A 15,091-nucleotide genomic window follows, 5' to 3' on the forward strand; every position below is an offset into this window, starting at 1 on the left:
AGTAAAGTTATTGAAAAATTAAAAATATAAAAAATGGGGGCCAGAGTGATGGTGCAGTGGTAGAGCATTTGCCTTGCACGTGACTGACCTAGGACGGACAACAGTTCGATCCCTCGGCCTTCCATATGACCCCCCAAGCCAGAGAAATAGCCAGGAGTAATCCCTGAGCTCCACAGGGTATGGCCCAAAAACAAAAAATTTAAAATATGGAAGAAAAATGTTTAAAAAAAAAGAAAAAAGAAAATGTACAGTAGCAAACAAATTTTGGAAATTGTTGTATCTTAATACAATAAGACGTTAATACAATGTCAAAAGACTTAGTGAGTTCTCGTTAGCCGTCCATTCTGTTAAATTGGAGTGTTCCTATAGAGAAGACAGTAACAGACAAAGTTGTGCAGAAAGTCAAAGCACTGTTACTAACAATACAACTTTTAGGGGTGTGTACTCAGCTTCCAGACCTCCTGGAAGAAGGATGATATGGGAAGAGGATGTTCACACTTGTTCCAAAGAGCCCTGGTGATAGCAACCCAAAATCCAGCACACCTAAAGATTGGTCAGATTATTGTCCCCAAAAATAATTGTAGAGGGTTAGTGATGAGGCAGGGCCATCGGAAAAATGATGGTTCTGAGTGATGGAGGCAGTAGGTAGTGGGGCAGGGGGCTTGGCTGTCCTCTCCTCCTGATATGGCCATCTTTCCGCTAAGTGGGCCAGTGTACTCATAGTCTTTCGCAGCTCAATTTACATTTGCGGGGGGCTTGGGTCACACTTAGCGGTGTTCAGGGGTTACTCTTGGCTCTGCACTCAGAAGTCACTCCTGGCAGGCTCGGGAACCATATGGGATGCTGGGAATTGAACTGGAGTCAGTGAGGGGTTGGCCTTGTGGAAGGCAAACACTCTACAGCTATGCTGTAGCTCTAGCCCCTCGGTTTGCATCTTTGTCAGAGAAAAAAGCGAATCTATAGAGCTGGCTCAATTCAAAAATGGTGGCTATATTTGTGGAAGTAGTGACAGCTGCCAAAAGTGTCCTTTTTTAAGCAAACTCAAGTCACATATTTACCAGTTCAGGCCTGGGCATGATCCTAGTCCCCAGGAGTTCAGAGACCCTGTTGTTTTTCTGAGCTCACCTCTTCTTAGTATATCTTTTCTTAGAACTGTGTTCATTGAATTATCAAGAAAAGCTCCATCCGGGGTCTTTATAGCCATAGACAGACCTTCATAATATCATCTTTTAGAGACGAACTGAACCAAAGTTCAATATTGATGTCTGTTTATGAGAGGTTCCCTAACTAGTCTATATATATATATATATATATATATATATATATATATATATATATATATATATAATTTCCTCATCATTTCCATGACTTACCTAGGTTATTTACTTATTTATTAATTGTATTCATAGATCTTAACATTTCTCTTTCACTATCAAAATATGCACTTCAAGTAGAAAAGCTCTTGCATAAGCCTGCTATACCTCATGTGCCTAAAACATGGCTGGTTCTTGGTAGGCTTTAGTGTGTATTTGCTTCAGGTGCACCAACTCTTGGGGTTGGGGGGGTAGTACAGTGGTTTAGGTGGCTTACTTTGTTTGAAGTTGTTTAATTCAATCCATAGTACCACATATGGTTCCTTGAGTTATTTCCAGAAATAATTCCTGAGTGCGGAGCCAAGAGTAACCCCTGAACATTACCAGGTGTGGCCACCAAGTTAAAAAAAAAAAAAAAAACAGATGCAACAACTTTGTAAACAGTCCTCATCTGTGATGTCCTTGGTGATTTATACCCTTTCTCCAAAAGTCGTCCAAATACAGCTTAAAATACAGCAATAACAGGAACCTAAGCTATAACTCAGGAACCCAGATATCAGTCAGGGTCTTGGACCACTTTCTAGTCAGTCAGTTCAGAAGATCATTGCTTAAAGTTGGGGAAAGTAATGCCTTCTTTTCTGTTTCTAACATCTTTATTTATTGCTGTGCTATTTACAATAGTCAGACTCTGGAAACAACCAAGATGCCCTTCAACAGATGAATGGCTAAAGGAACTGTGGTACATATACACAATGGAATATTATGCAACTGTCAGGAGAGATGAAGTCATGAAATTCTCCTATACGTGGATGGACATGGAATCTATTAGACTGAGTGAAATAAGCCAGAAGGAGAGAGATAGGCACAGAATAGTCTCACTCATCTATGGGTTTTAAGAAAAATGAAAGATATTTTTGCAATAATTTTCAGAGACAAAAGAGAGGAGGGCTGGAAGGTCCAGCTCACGACATGAAGCTCACCACAAAGAGTGATGAGCTTAGTTAGAGAAATAACTACATTGAGAACTATCCTAACAATGTGAATGAAGGAAGGAAATAGAAAGCCTGTCTAGAGTACAGGCAGGGGTGGGGTGGGGAGGAGGGAGATTTGGGACATTGATGATGGGAATGTTGCACAGGTGAAGGGGGGGGGTGTTCTTTACATGACTAAAATCCAACTACAATCCTATTGGTAATCAATGTACTTTAATAAAGATATTAATAAAAAAGACCATTGCTAAGAATTGGGGGGGGGCTTTCAAAAGAATGGTGGAGGAAAATTAAGAAGGAATAAAGGTGAAGAGGAAAGACTTTTCCGAGGTATAGATGCAGGCATAATCATCTTCCAAATCATAAAATATCTAGTGGCAAGGATACAGTGTCCCCAATTTCAAATGACTGAGACTAGCTCCCCAAAAAAATCTTTGGCAATGCCTACTGGCAAGTATTGGTCCTATCCAATTTGCCATAGCATCTTCCAATTAACTCTACCAATGCAATTGGTATATATTATTGAAATAATTTGGTTCCTTAAGGTTCTGAAGGCTTATGTGGATGAATCTATGTCTTAGTTTTTCTAATAATCTTAGTTATTAGTGCGTAGGACATAGTATGTGTCTATTACATGTTAATTAATTATATTTTTGTTATGTCTGACTGAGTGCTCCATTTCCACACCATTCTTTTCCTTCTATTTTGGAATAGATTTGCCTAAACACAGTGTTGGCATTTGAGACCACACCCTTGAAAAGACAGATGCATTGTGAGAATAAGTTCCTGAGAAGCACACAACGAAAGGAGGATCCCAGAAAGATGAATCTGAGACGTGTGTCATTAAGATGCCATTCTATTATTACCCTTCCTTGAAGAGAATGCAGACATAAACATGAAAGTTCTTGACACACCTTAGTTTGCAAAAAACAAACTTAGGGTTTGTTGGCATGATGTGTGTATGTACTTGTGCATGTTCACTCATTCACATGCATGTGAGAGCTCAAGTTTGGGGGGATAGAGAGTGAAGAAGCTGTCATACCCACAACTGTCTTTCTCTGCTAAGTTTCCCGTGTCCTTCTATTTAGTCTATTCATTCAACAAGTATTTATGATGTTGGGCTCCTAGTTCAGCCTGCTAGTAGGCAGCTGTGTAAAATCATGTTTGGTTGTTTTAGTCCTTAATGTTTTTTCTTTAATCTTCCCCAAACACAAAAACTGCCTCTATAAACTGATCTCTTTCACGTGACTAAAATGTCTGAGACATTTACTTGGATTTTTTTTGTTATGTTTTAGTGCCATACCTGGTGGTGTTCAGTACTCACTTCTGGCTCTGAACTCACGGTTTTCTCCTGGCCAGCTCAGGGGACCATGTGAGGTGGCAAAGAGAATTCTGGTCAACTATATGAAAGGAGGCATGCTACCTGTTGCATTATTGCTAAAACCCCCTCAAATTTTGTTATGAGCCTGACTTTGTATTCATCTTTGGTGAGGGCATTGATAGCCTTCTCATGATGGATAGACCAATTTTAAGATGAATTAATCATCTACTAAAATGAGTTATTTCACAAGGCTTCCTGGCATTGTTCAGATTCTGGGAGATATAAAGTGTATTTTTATGCCAAATGATTTTTTATTTCTGTTTCTTGTGGATGGACGAAATTTGTTAAAGATTATGCCACTTGAATTTTATATTGCAAGGGTATCTTTTCTTTCTTCACTAGTCAAGGAAGCCCCAAATATCATAAGATAATCATTTTAAAAGGAGATAACTGACTTATTATTACATCTTAGGTTTTCTTTTGCAAATGTCTAAAGTTTACTTAAAGAAGAACTAAATTTTTACTTGTTTGCTTTAGTACCCACGCTAGATAGTACTTTCCTTATCACTTTGCCACTACATTTCTGGACACCAAAGTCTCTGAAATGTTTCAATAACATTCCTTTTACTTACATTTTTTATCCCCTACCTTTTTTCTTCACCAGGTCCACAAATTCCATTACTAGCAGGACTTCTCTGAGCATACCCATGATGTCTTCAGTCCTTCTCTTCAACTAGGTCAGCCCTTCTCTTCAACTCTCTTGAACTTTCTTGAACTTTTCTCTGTCTAATGATTTCCATCAAGATGGTTATATAGAAATTTACAATACAGGGTAATTCATACAGGTAATATTAGGTACCCCAATATGGTGACAGGAAATTGTCACAATTCTATTCATTTTTAAAGTAGACTCTTCTTTCGTCAGAGAGTGCTTTTCCATTTCTATACTCTTTTTCTCAATGGAAACATAGGACTCAATCTATATGTAAAATGAGTGATCAGAGAAAGCACAGGTTGTATAGCACATGCCTGATATGTCTAAGGGCCTTTATATGTTGCCAATTATAGTCCTTGTGGCCTTGAAGGACCTTGTCGTTCTTCATCAGGCTGAAGTTCAGCAGAACCAAGCCTGAGCTGAGACTGACAAGGAGTGAACTTGGGTCCCCAAACACTAATGGGAGTGGCCCCTATAAAAATTGACTTTTTTTGTCATTTTCTCTAGTTGTTAACCTTAAGACAACTTGAGAATAATATCTTTTAACCAGCTTGTTTTTTTCTCAGTGGTACCTAACCTTGTGCTTAGTTACCTGGTATGTCCTCAGTAAATATATGGGAATACATACATGGGGATAAGCTAACATGTGCTTCTCTCAGAGTCTATGTTTGAAGGACATTTCAAGCATAGAGCCCTGCACAGAATTATGAACCCACTGAGGATGTGCTTATGTGTATATGTGCTTGTAGCACGCAATATAAAATCTTGATATGACTCAGAACCCAATCACAATGTCTTATGTATCTATTCCAAAGAAAACATGATACCTGCTTGTCTGGATTTCGGACACCCACTTGCTAGGATTATCCCAGGTAAAGGGTGTGCATGGAAAAGGAGGACAAGGACGGAAAATGTCCTTCACCACATTCTTCACATCACTCCAGCTTTACTGTTGAGATCAGAGAGGAGCTTGCCAGAAGCCAGGAGTAAAGAACATTTAGTGAAATCTGGAGCCAGTGAACTCTTCTCTCAGGTTCCTTTTCTTTTGTAGCATTATTGTATTTCATACCCATAAGTGATAGGATGCTAGAAGACCAGGCTCCAATCTTCTACTTGAATTTTTGCTGCCTAAAGTAAAAGGATATATCAAAATACTTAATAAAATCAAGGGTTCCACGCCCGGAGAGATAGCACAGCGGCGTTGGCCTTGTAAGCAGCCTACCCAGGACCTAAGGTGGTAGGTTCGAATCCCCAGCATCCCATGTGGTCCCCGTGCCTGCCAGGGACTATTTCTGAGCAGACAGCCAGGAGTAACCTCTGAGCACCGCCGGGTGTGGCCCAAAAACAAAAACAAAATTCTAGAATTAGAATAAAATTAAGGGTTCTTTGGAATAAAGATTACATTAAAATGTTATTTAAGAACTAAGATTTACAGTTATTGATAATTGAGTTTGAGATATATAGTGTTGTACCACAAATCCCACCACCAGTTTTAACTTCCCTGGACCAGTCTATGGTCCCTTTCACCATTGCAGGCTGCCATATATATGTATTTTTATATATATGTATATATGCCATATATATATATATATATTGGTTTTATGGGCCACACCTGATGATGCTAAGGGATTACTCCTGGCTATGTGCTCAAACATCGCTCATGGCTCGGGGGATCATATAAGAGTCTATAAGACAATGGGTATCGAACCGAGGTCTGTCCTGGTTCAGCCACATGCAAGGCAAACGCCCTACCGTTGTACTATCTCTCAGCTTCTGCAGGCTTCAATCTTGACAGGCAGATTTTAAGGTTAGGTTGTTGTAGTTTGGATCTCATTTTGTCATTGTTGATTGACTCTGGTTTGTATATATAGACATATCACTCCCTTACATTACAGATGTACTTGGCCCCTATTCCCCTATTTTCCTTTTTTATCTATTTACTTGACTTTAAATGTATTTCCTTCTCTAACTTATTCCCTATACTCTGGGCCAAAAACAATGTAAGCACCCCTACATTTACTACTTTTCATCCCCTTGTCCAGTTACTTTATGTTCCACATATTAGTGAGATAATATCCTGTCCTTACATTTTTAAGAGTGTAAGGATGACTTCTACATAAATAATTACACAGATGCAGCTAAAATATGTTAGACCAAATTTGGAATAATTTATATTGCAGTGTTTGTGTAATTTTTAAAAATTACACCTAATTGAACAGGTTTTGGATTGGTTTAAAAGACATGTACTGGGGTCGGAGAGATAGCACAGCAGTAGTGTGTTTGCCTTGCACTTGGCCAACCCAGGACAGAACCTGGTTTGATTCCCAGCATCCTATATGGTCTCCTGAGTCTGTCAGGGATGATTTCTGGGCACAGAGCCAGGAGTAACTCCTGGGCGCAGCTGGTGTGATTCCCCCCCCCAAAAAAAAAACAAAAATATATCTTATTGGGACCAGAGAGATAGTTATATGGGTTGAACAGGTTTTGCACATGGCAAGTCAAAGTTCTAGCCCCACCAAGCACCATTGAGAGTGTACTCTTAGCACAGAGCTGGAAGTAGCCCCTGAGTACTACTAGGAGTAGCCTAACCTACCCCAAAATAAAATATTCTTAATAATTAAATAGATACATCAAGAAGAACTTAGGTATTTTATTTAATTACTAGAAGAATGATAAAAAAAAGTTTCCATTAATTTTCCTAAAGCAATTCTTAAATTCATAGTTTTAACACATTAGAGATACTTTCATTTAGATAGGTATAAAATCACACCATCCTTCCTCACCATCTAAAATCTCCCAGAAACTCTGCTAACACAAAATTGTCAGCAAGTATGCACCTTCACAATTCTTTTCCTCTCTTCCATGATTATGTTCTGAAATATCTAGATCAGAGGTCATCAAATGCATTTGACTTATTGTCCCTCTTTTAGAAAAAGAGTAACTTGGAGCCGGACAGATGGTGCAGTGGTAGGGCATTTGCCTTGCGCACAACTGACCTAGGACGGACCGAGGTTCAATTCCCCAGCATCCCAAATAGTCCCCCAAGCCAGGAGTGATTTCTGAGTGCATTTCCAGGAGTACCCCTTAAGTGTCACTGGGTGTAGCCCAAAGAGAAAAAAAAAAAAAAGAGAACCCATTAGGTTCCCCATAGAAATCTACCTTCTTACAGTGAACCTACAAAAGCACTTTCAATTGTGTCTGATGAAGCTATTTTCACTCACTTGGATGCCTGGATGCCTCCCACCCTATCAATGGACTGAAAATTGCTTTTCTATTTACTGTCATTTTCATTTTTCTGCATTTCACCATTTCCTGAGAATGGAAGTTGAGAGATACAGTTCCCACTGAAAAATCATATGGGTTGTAACTATATCTGGTATTTTTTCTTTTGATCTCCTTTCTATGTAAATCTGGCATGTGAATTTGTTCTACTGAATGCTCCTAAGGGGGAAAAAAGATATCTGGTTTGAGAAGGAGCAAGTAGATAATGCCTGTTTTAGACCTGAATTTTCCAAGTCAGTGATATCTTTTTTTCTCAGTCATGAAAGCTAATAGAACCCCTTATTTGGAGATGGATGAGGTTCTCTCTCTCTCTCTCTCTCTCTCTCTCTCTCTCTCTCTCTCTCTCTCTCTCTCTCTCTCTCTCTCTCTCTCTCTCGGACATATCCAGTTGTGCTCAAGTTCAAATTTCCCTGAATCACATTGAGAAGTCATTTGATTTTGATTTGATTTATGTTTTTTGGCTTTTGGGCCATCCCCAGTGACACTCAGGGGTTACTCCTGGCTATGCGCTCAGAAATCTCTCCTGGCTTGGAGGACCATATGGGACACTGGATATCGAACCTAGATCAGCCTCATGCAAGGCAAAACACCCTACCACTGTGCCACAGCTCCAGCCCCCAAAGAAGACATTTTATTTTAGTTTAGTTTAGTTTAGTTTTTGGGTCACATCCGGCAGTGCTGAGGAGTTACTCTTGGATCTATGCTCAGAAATTGCTCCTGGAAGGCTCAGGGGACTATATGGGATGCTGGGATTCAAACCACCATAATTCTGCATGCAAGACAAATGCCTTACCTCTATGCTATATCTCTGGCCCCAAAGGAAACATTTTAGAGAGTTAATTGTCTCTTTAATGAGAAACAGGAGAGAAGAACCAGCTGAAGAAATATCATTTTTTCCCTTGAGTGACAAAGCCAAAATGAAAGCTCCAAAGTAGATTGTGCTTTCAGTCAAGTTCTCTGCATCACTCACCCACAGGCTTCTTCTTAGAATCCATATTTGTATCTAAGGGAGCCACTATTCATTGCAGCTCTCAGTATAAAAAGAGTTGGAATCAACCTAGCTGCCCAACAATAAATGAGTGCATCATAAATATGGGGTAAATATATACTATGGAACACTACATAGCTATAGAAAGTTGCAATCATGCAATTTTCTGTCACATGGATAGAACTGGAACTTATCATGTTAAATGAAGTCATCAGAAGAAGGATAAATACAGGATATCACTTATGTGTCATATTTAGAATAACTACACAGAGGAATGCAATGGTTAAAGGAGATTGTTTAGAATCCTCTTGGATTCAGAGTATAATGAAAAGAAGGAAAGATACAGAGTAGAGGAGGAGGATAAAGACAGATGTAAAGTTTGGTAGAGATAGATCAAGAGGACACAGGTGCATATGTGGTGTTATGAAAGGACAGAACTAAATATCCAAACCATGGCATCATCAAAAATAAAATAGGGAGACCCAAACTTTAGCAACCAAATTTGAAAAGGTGCCTTTTTTGATGTTTGGCCAGGGCCAGAAAGAAGGGCATAAGGTTTGTTTGGTGTGGACTTCGTGTTCATTGGTGAAGGAAGGTTGACACCGGAGGTGGAATTGATGCAGAAACATTGTATGTCTAAAACTTAACTATGAATAACTTTGCAAATCACAATGCTTTAAATAAAAAGGATTCAATATTTTTACAAAAGAAAGGAGCTAACAAAGAGAAGACCAGCTATAATCACTAGCAGGAAGAGACTAGAAATAGACCACAACTAGTTTCTTCCATTGTTTTAAATATTTGATTCATTCTTCTTATCTAGAAGTCAGGAAGGGGCAAGTAGATGTTAGGAATTTCTGACTGAAAAAAAAAAGATTATATGGGTAAGCACTCTCCAAAAAGAAGCATATAATTTTTTTCTTTTGACAAAAAACTTAAAAGTAGACTCCTACTGATGCTACAGAGATGTAAAACAAGTAGTGGTGAGATAAACGGGAAAGAAAGATGGAGTCACTTCACATCAGAATTTGGAAGGTATTTGATCTCTGGGGATAAAGGAATCTTTTTTTAATGTATTTTTATTTAAACACCTTGATTACATACATGATTGTGTTGTTTGGGTTTCAGTCATGTAAAGAACACCACCCATCACCAGTGCAACATTCCCATCACCAATGTCCCAAGTCTCCCTGCTCCCCACCCAACCCCCGCCTGTACTCTAGACAGGCTTTCTATTTCCTTCATACATTCTCATTATTAGGATAGTTCAAAATGTAGTTATTTATCTAAATAAACTCATCCCTCTTTGTGGTGAGCTTCAGGAGGTGAGCTGTTACTTCAAGGCCTTCTCTCTTTTGTGTCTGAAAATTGTTATTTCAAGAATGTCTTTCATTTTTCCTAAAACTCACAGGTGAGACCATTCTGCATTTTTCTCTCTGACTTATTTCACTCAGCATAATAGATTCCATGTACATCCATGTATAGAAAAATTTTATGACTTCATCTCTCCTGACAGCTGCATAATATTTCATTGTGTATATGTACCACAGTTTCTTTAGCCATTCGTCTGTTGAAGGGCATCTTGGTTGTTTCCAGAGTCTTGCTATGGTAAATAGTGCTGCAAAGAATATAGGTGTAAGGAAGGGATTTTTGTATTGTTTTTTTGTGTTCCTAGGGTATATTTCTAGGAGTGGTATAGCTGGATCGTATGGGAGATCGATTTCCAGTTTTTGGAGGAATCTCCATATTGCTTTCCATAAAGGTTGAACTAGATGGCATTCCCACCAGCAGTGGATAAGAGTTCCTTTCTCGCCACATCCCTGCCAACACTGCTTGTTCTTATTCTTTGTGATGTGTACCAATCTCTGGAGTGTGAGGTGGTACCTCATAGTTGTTTTGACTTGCATCTCCCTGATGATTACTGATGTGGAGCATTTTTTCATGTGTCTTTTGGCCATTTATATTTCTTCTTCATCAAAGTGTCTGTCCATTTCTTCTCCCCATTTTTTGATGGGATTAGATGTTTTTTTCTTGTAAATTTCTGTCAGTGCCTTGTATATTTTGAAGAATAGCCCCTTATCTGATGGGTATTGGGTGAATAGTTTCTCCCACTCAGTAGGGGGCTCTTGTATCCTGGGCGCTATTTCCATTGAGGAGCAGAAGCTTCTCAGTTTAATATATTCCCATCTGTTAATCTCTGCTTTCACTTGCTTGGAGAGTGCAGTTTCCTCCTTGAAGATGCATGTAGTCTCAATGTCCTGGAGTGTTTTGCCTATGTGTTGTTCTATATATCTTATGATTTCGGGTCTGATATCGAGGTCTTTCATCCTTTTTTGGATTTTACCTTCGTACATGATGTTAGCTGGGGGTCTAAGTTCAATTTTTTGCAAGTGGCTAGCCAGTTATGCCAACACCACTTGTTGAAGAGGCTTTCTTCGCTCCATTTAGGATTTCTTGCTCCTTGGATAAAGGAATCTTTGAGAAATTTTAAGTAGGAGACTGGCACTGTCTCTTTATTTTAAATGATTTTTTTTTCGGGAGTCATAAAGATAGTACAGTGGCCAAGGCACTTGCCTTCAAGTTGACTTTGATCTCTGGCAACCCATATGGCTTCTAGGAGTGACTAATGAGTGCACAGATGGGTTTGGCTCTAAACAAAGTCTTTTAAAATTGCCCATTCAGGGGTCAAAGAGATAGTACAGAGACTAAGGCCCTTGCCTTGCCTTGCCTTGTACATAGCCAATCTACACAGTCAGCACCACATGAGTTCCACTGAGCCAGGAGTGATCTTGAGGATAAAGTCAGGAATAAGCTCTGAGCCCTTACAAGTGAGACCACAAAACCCAAAAATATCAGGAGCAAATGCTGATCTCTCTCTTGTATTACAAATAGACATAGATATATACATAGATATATGTGCTCATGAAAATAAATATATATATACCATCTATGCATTTTATTTTCCATTAATATTTTGAGAGCTTAGAAACATATTTGATACCTCTTTACCCCTAAGTACTTCAGAGTATATTTACTAAAAATCAGTAGTATTCTCACATTTGCTTTTCAAGTGTCGTGTTTTAAATTTATTGGTTTTTCTTTGTACTAGAGAGACTACCCAGGTGGTGAGAATTGGTGTATCTAATAGATAAAGTACAGACTAGGTAGGAGCTTTTGAAAATTATGTACACTGTGCTTATATTTAGTCCAAATCTATGTGGCAAATCTTTCTAAAAACTGGGGGCCTCGAAATACATCTCAGTGATACAATACTTGTCTTGTATGCATAAGGTTCTGGATTTAATTACTGGCACACACATAAACACATTTGATAGATGGTGAGGTATCATTAGAGTTGGTAGAGATTATAAGGCTCTGCTTGGATCTGCGTAAAGGATAGAATGTGGGTTCAATGACATATGAAGTGACAAAGGGAAGGGTGACAATTGGTTCTTGATAGTTGAATAAGAATATGCTCTTGAAACATTCAGGTGAAGACATTAAAAAGGCAATAGGGGGGCCGGCGAGGTCGCGCTAGAGGTAAGGTGTCTGCCTTACAAGCGCTAGCCAAGGAAAGGACCACGGTTCGATCCCCCGGTGTCCCATATGGTCCCCCCAAGCCAGGGGCAATTTCTGAGCGCGTAGCCAGGAGTAACCCCTGAGCATCTAACGGGTGTGGCCCGAAAAACCAAAAAAAAAAAAAAAGAGTTTAAAAAAAAAAAAGGCAATAGGATGTATCATGAATCTTAAAAAAATGTAAACCTGGACAAGAGTCAAAGATTTGAAGTCATTCATATAAAGGGGATAATTAGAATCACAAGAGTGAGTGAAATCATCAAGGAAGACCTGGAGCCTGAAGGCATATCCCTAGGAAACCTCACCCTTTCAAGAATCTCTTTCAACATCTCAGGGCCAAAATTATGCCTTGATTCCCTGATGTAGCAAAATATGTCTACTATGAAATGGCACCTTAGTCTTCAGGCATTAAAAAAATCAATGAACTCTGCAAACCACTGTATCCACTCAGATGTTATTATCCAAAATATAGAAAAAAATCATAAAATTCAACTATGACAAGATCAAAAATTTAAAAAATCTTGAATAAAAAATAAAAATAAATCAAAAATAGAATTTGAACAGATACCTCTCCAAACAAGTCATATAGATAGCCAACATGTTTTAAAAATGTATTTATATTAGGGATGTGTAAGCAAAAATAACAAAATCATCTCACAACTTTGAAATGAATATTAACAAACAAACATTAAATGTTGAAAAGAAATTAGAGAAAGTAAATTATTTTATTTATTTTTTATTTTGGGGGGTCACAGAGGTTACTCTTGGCTCCACACTCAGAAATTGCTTCTGGCATGCTCGGGGGACCATATGGAATGCTGGGAATCAAACCAATGACCTTCTGCATGAAAGGCTAACGACCTACCTCCATGCTATCTCTCTGGCCCCAGAGTAAATTCTTAAATACTGTCAGTGAGAATATCAATTTGTGAGGTCATTATGTAAAGTAGTCTTGAGACTTCTTAAAGAATTAATGAGATAGATACAGTCCAGTCATGGTTCTGTCAGCCAGTCATCTATCTGTAAATCGCGATCTTGGCATTTGGGTATCCTTAGATCAATAAAAAAGCCCTAGTTTAGGGTTTGAGCTATGACCTGCACAACAACCATGATCTTTAGTTCCAGAGGTCTGTCTGAGACAATTGCACCGAATAGGTCTTCTGGAAACATAACGAAAGACGCTATCCCAGGTCCCATCCTGGGATCAGCGCAAAGACCAAGACCACCAACCACAGAAGATGGATTAAAATGACATTGAGGGAACAGAACTTCTAGAACCACAAAGAAAGACTTCGTCATAAGTTCCAATCCTTGACCTGTGCAGATACCGAGACCTCTAGATACAGAGGTCTGATGTTATCACCCAGGACGGAGCAGAAGTCTTCCATACACCACACAAGCACCAAGGGTAAATGAACCTGAAAGGAGTGTATAGTTAATCCCATGACAATGTACTTCAAGGGTGGGGAAATCCTGTATCTCTTAAACCAAGGGAATTCCTTTTCGATGACCCCAATATTTACTGTGCATGTGTAGGAAGGGGGAGAAAAAGGCAAAAAGCACAAAACAACTTTTTTTATCTAGTTTCTGTTGATTTCTTTGTTTTGGTTTGGCTATTAAAGTTGTTGTCTCCATTCATATTTATTTATTTATTTTCTTCTTTTCTATTCTTCCTTTATGTGCTCTGCCACATTTTTTATCTCAATATGATGGCTTTTATGTGGTGCTTATCTTTTTTTTTTGGGGGGGGGAGTACTCACTGGATATTTTATTTGACACTTCTTTGTGTACTGTTGTGGTGTTTCATCTTCTTTTCCCCCTTCGTCTCTCAAACCTAGGATGAGAACCTCTAGAAGAACTCCGCCCATTTTCAGAGTATTTGATTTTTTCCCCAGTTTATTACTTTTCTCTTCTTCAAACAAAACCACATAACTTGAACTATCCAGTCCTGCCTTCCAATGAGAGAAGGAAATAAGGGAGGTACCAAGACCAATCGGGTGTAAGACCACTAACTAGTAAGCTAGGCACAGAGGGGACCACTTATTCTAGCAGCCCCAGGGGTGAGGGAAGATATATGGGAGGTAGGGCTGGAACAGAGGTGGAGGGAGGACAACTCAGCGATGGGAATTCCCCTGATTTTATGTTAATATGTACCTAAAATATTATTGTCAATGATATGTAAGCCACTATGATTAAAATAAAAATTTTATTAAAAATTAAAAATAAATAAAAATTAAAAAAGAATTAATGAGATAAGTGCATGTAACCCAGTTGGCCTACTTATGAATATTAATGTGAAGTACACAAAAGTATTAATTTGGATAAATAGCTCCCCAATTTATTGTAGCATTATTTATAATAATAGCCAAGAACTGCAAACTACCTCCTTATTGATAAATTATTAGATAAAGAATAAACACAAGGGCTGGAGCAGTGGCGTAAGGGGTAAGGCTTCTGCTTTGCCCATGCTAGCCTAGGACGGACAGTGGTTCAATCCCCCGGCATCCCATATGGTCCCCCTAAGACAGGAGCAATTTCTGAGCGCATAGACAGGAGTAACCCATGAGCATCACAGGGTGTGCCCCCCCACAAAAAAAAGTTAAAAATAAAAAATAAACATAAAAGAGCTTCATATGTATATACATATATATAATATGTACAATACACATATACCATAGAAATTATATATGACAAACCCTGCCATTTGGAAACATATAGAGGGATATATACATAGCATAATTTAGATGGAAAAAGAACGCATATGTGGGATCCATTTGTAGATGAAACAAATGAATTAGCTAAGTCAAAGAAACCTAAACCTTTAGCCCATATTGAAAAGAGGAAGTCAAGTAGCCAACTGGAGGGCTTAGAGGTGACATCATTTCTCATGACAAGAGACTTACTATG

Source organism: Suncus etruscus, chromosome 19 (genome assembly GCF_024139225.1).
Source record: "Suncus etruscus isolate mSunEtr1 chromosome 19, mSunEtr1.pri.cur, whole genome shotgun sequence".
NCBI classification, from domain to species: Eukaryota; Metazoa; Chordata; class Mammalia; order Eulipotyphla; family Soricidae; genus Suncus; species Suncus etruscus.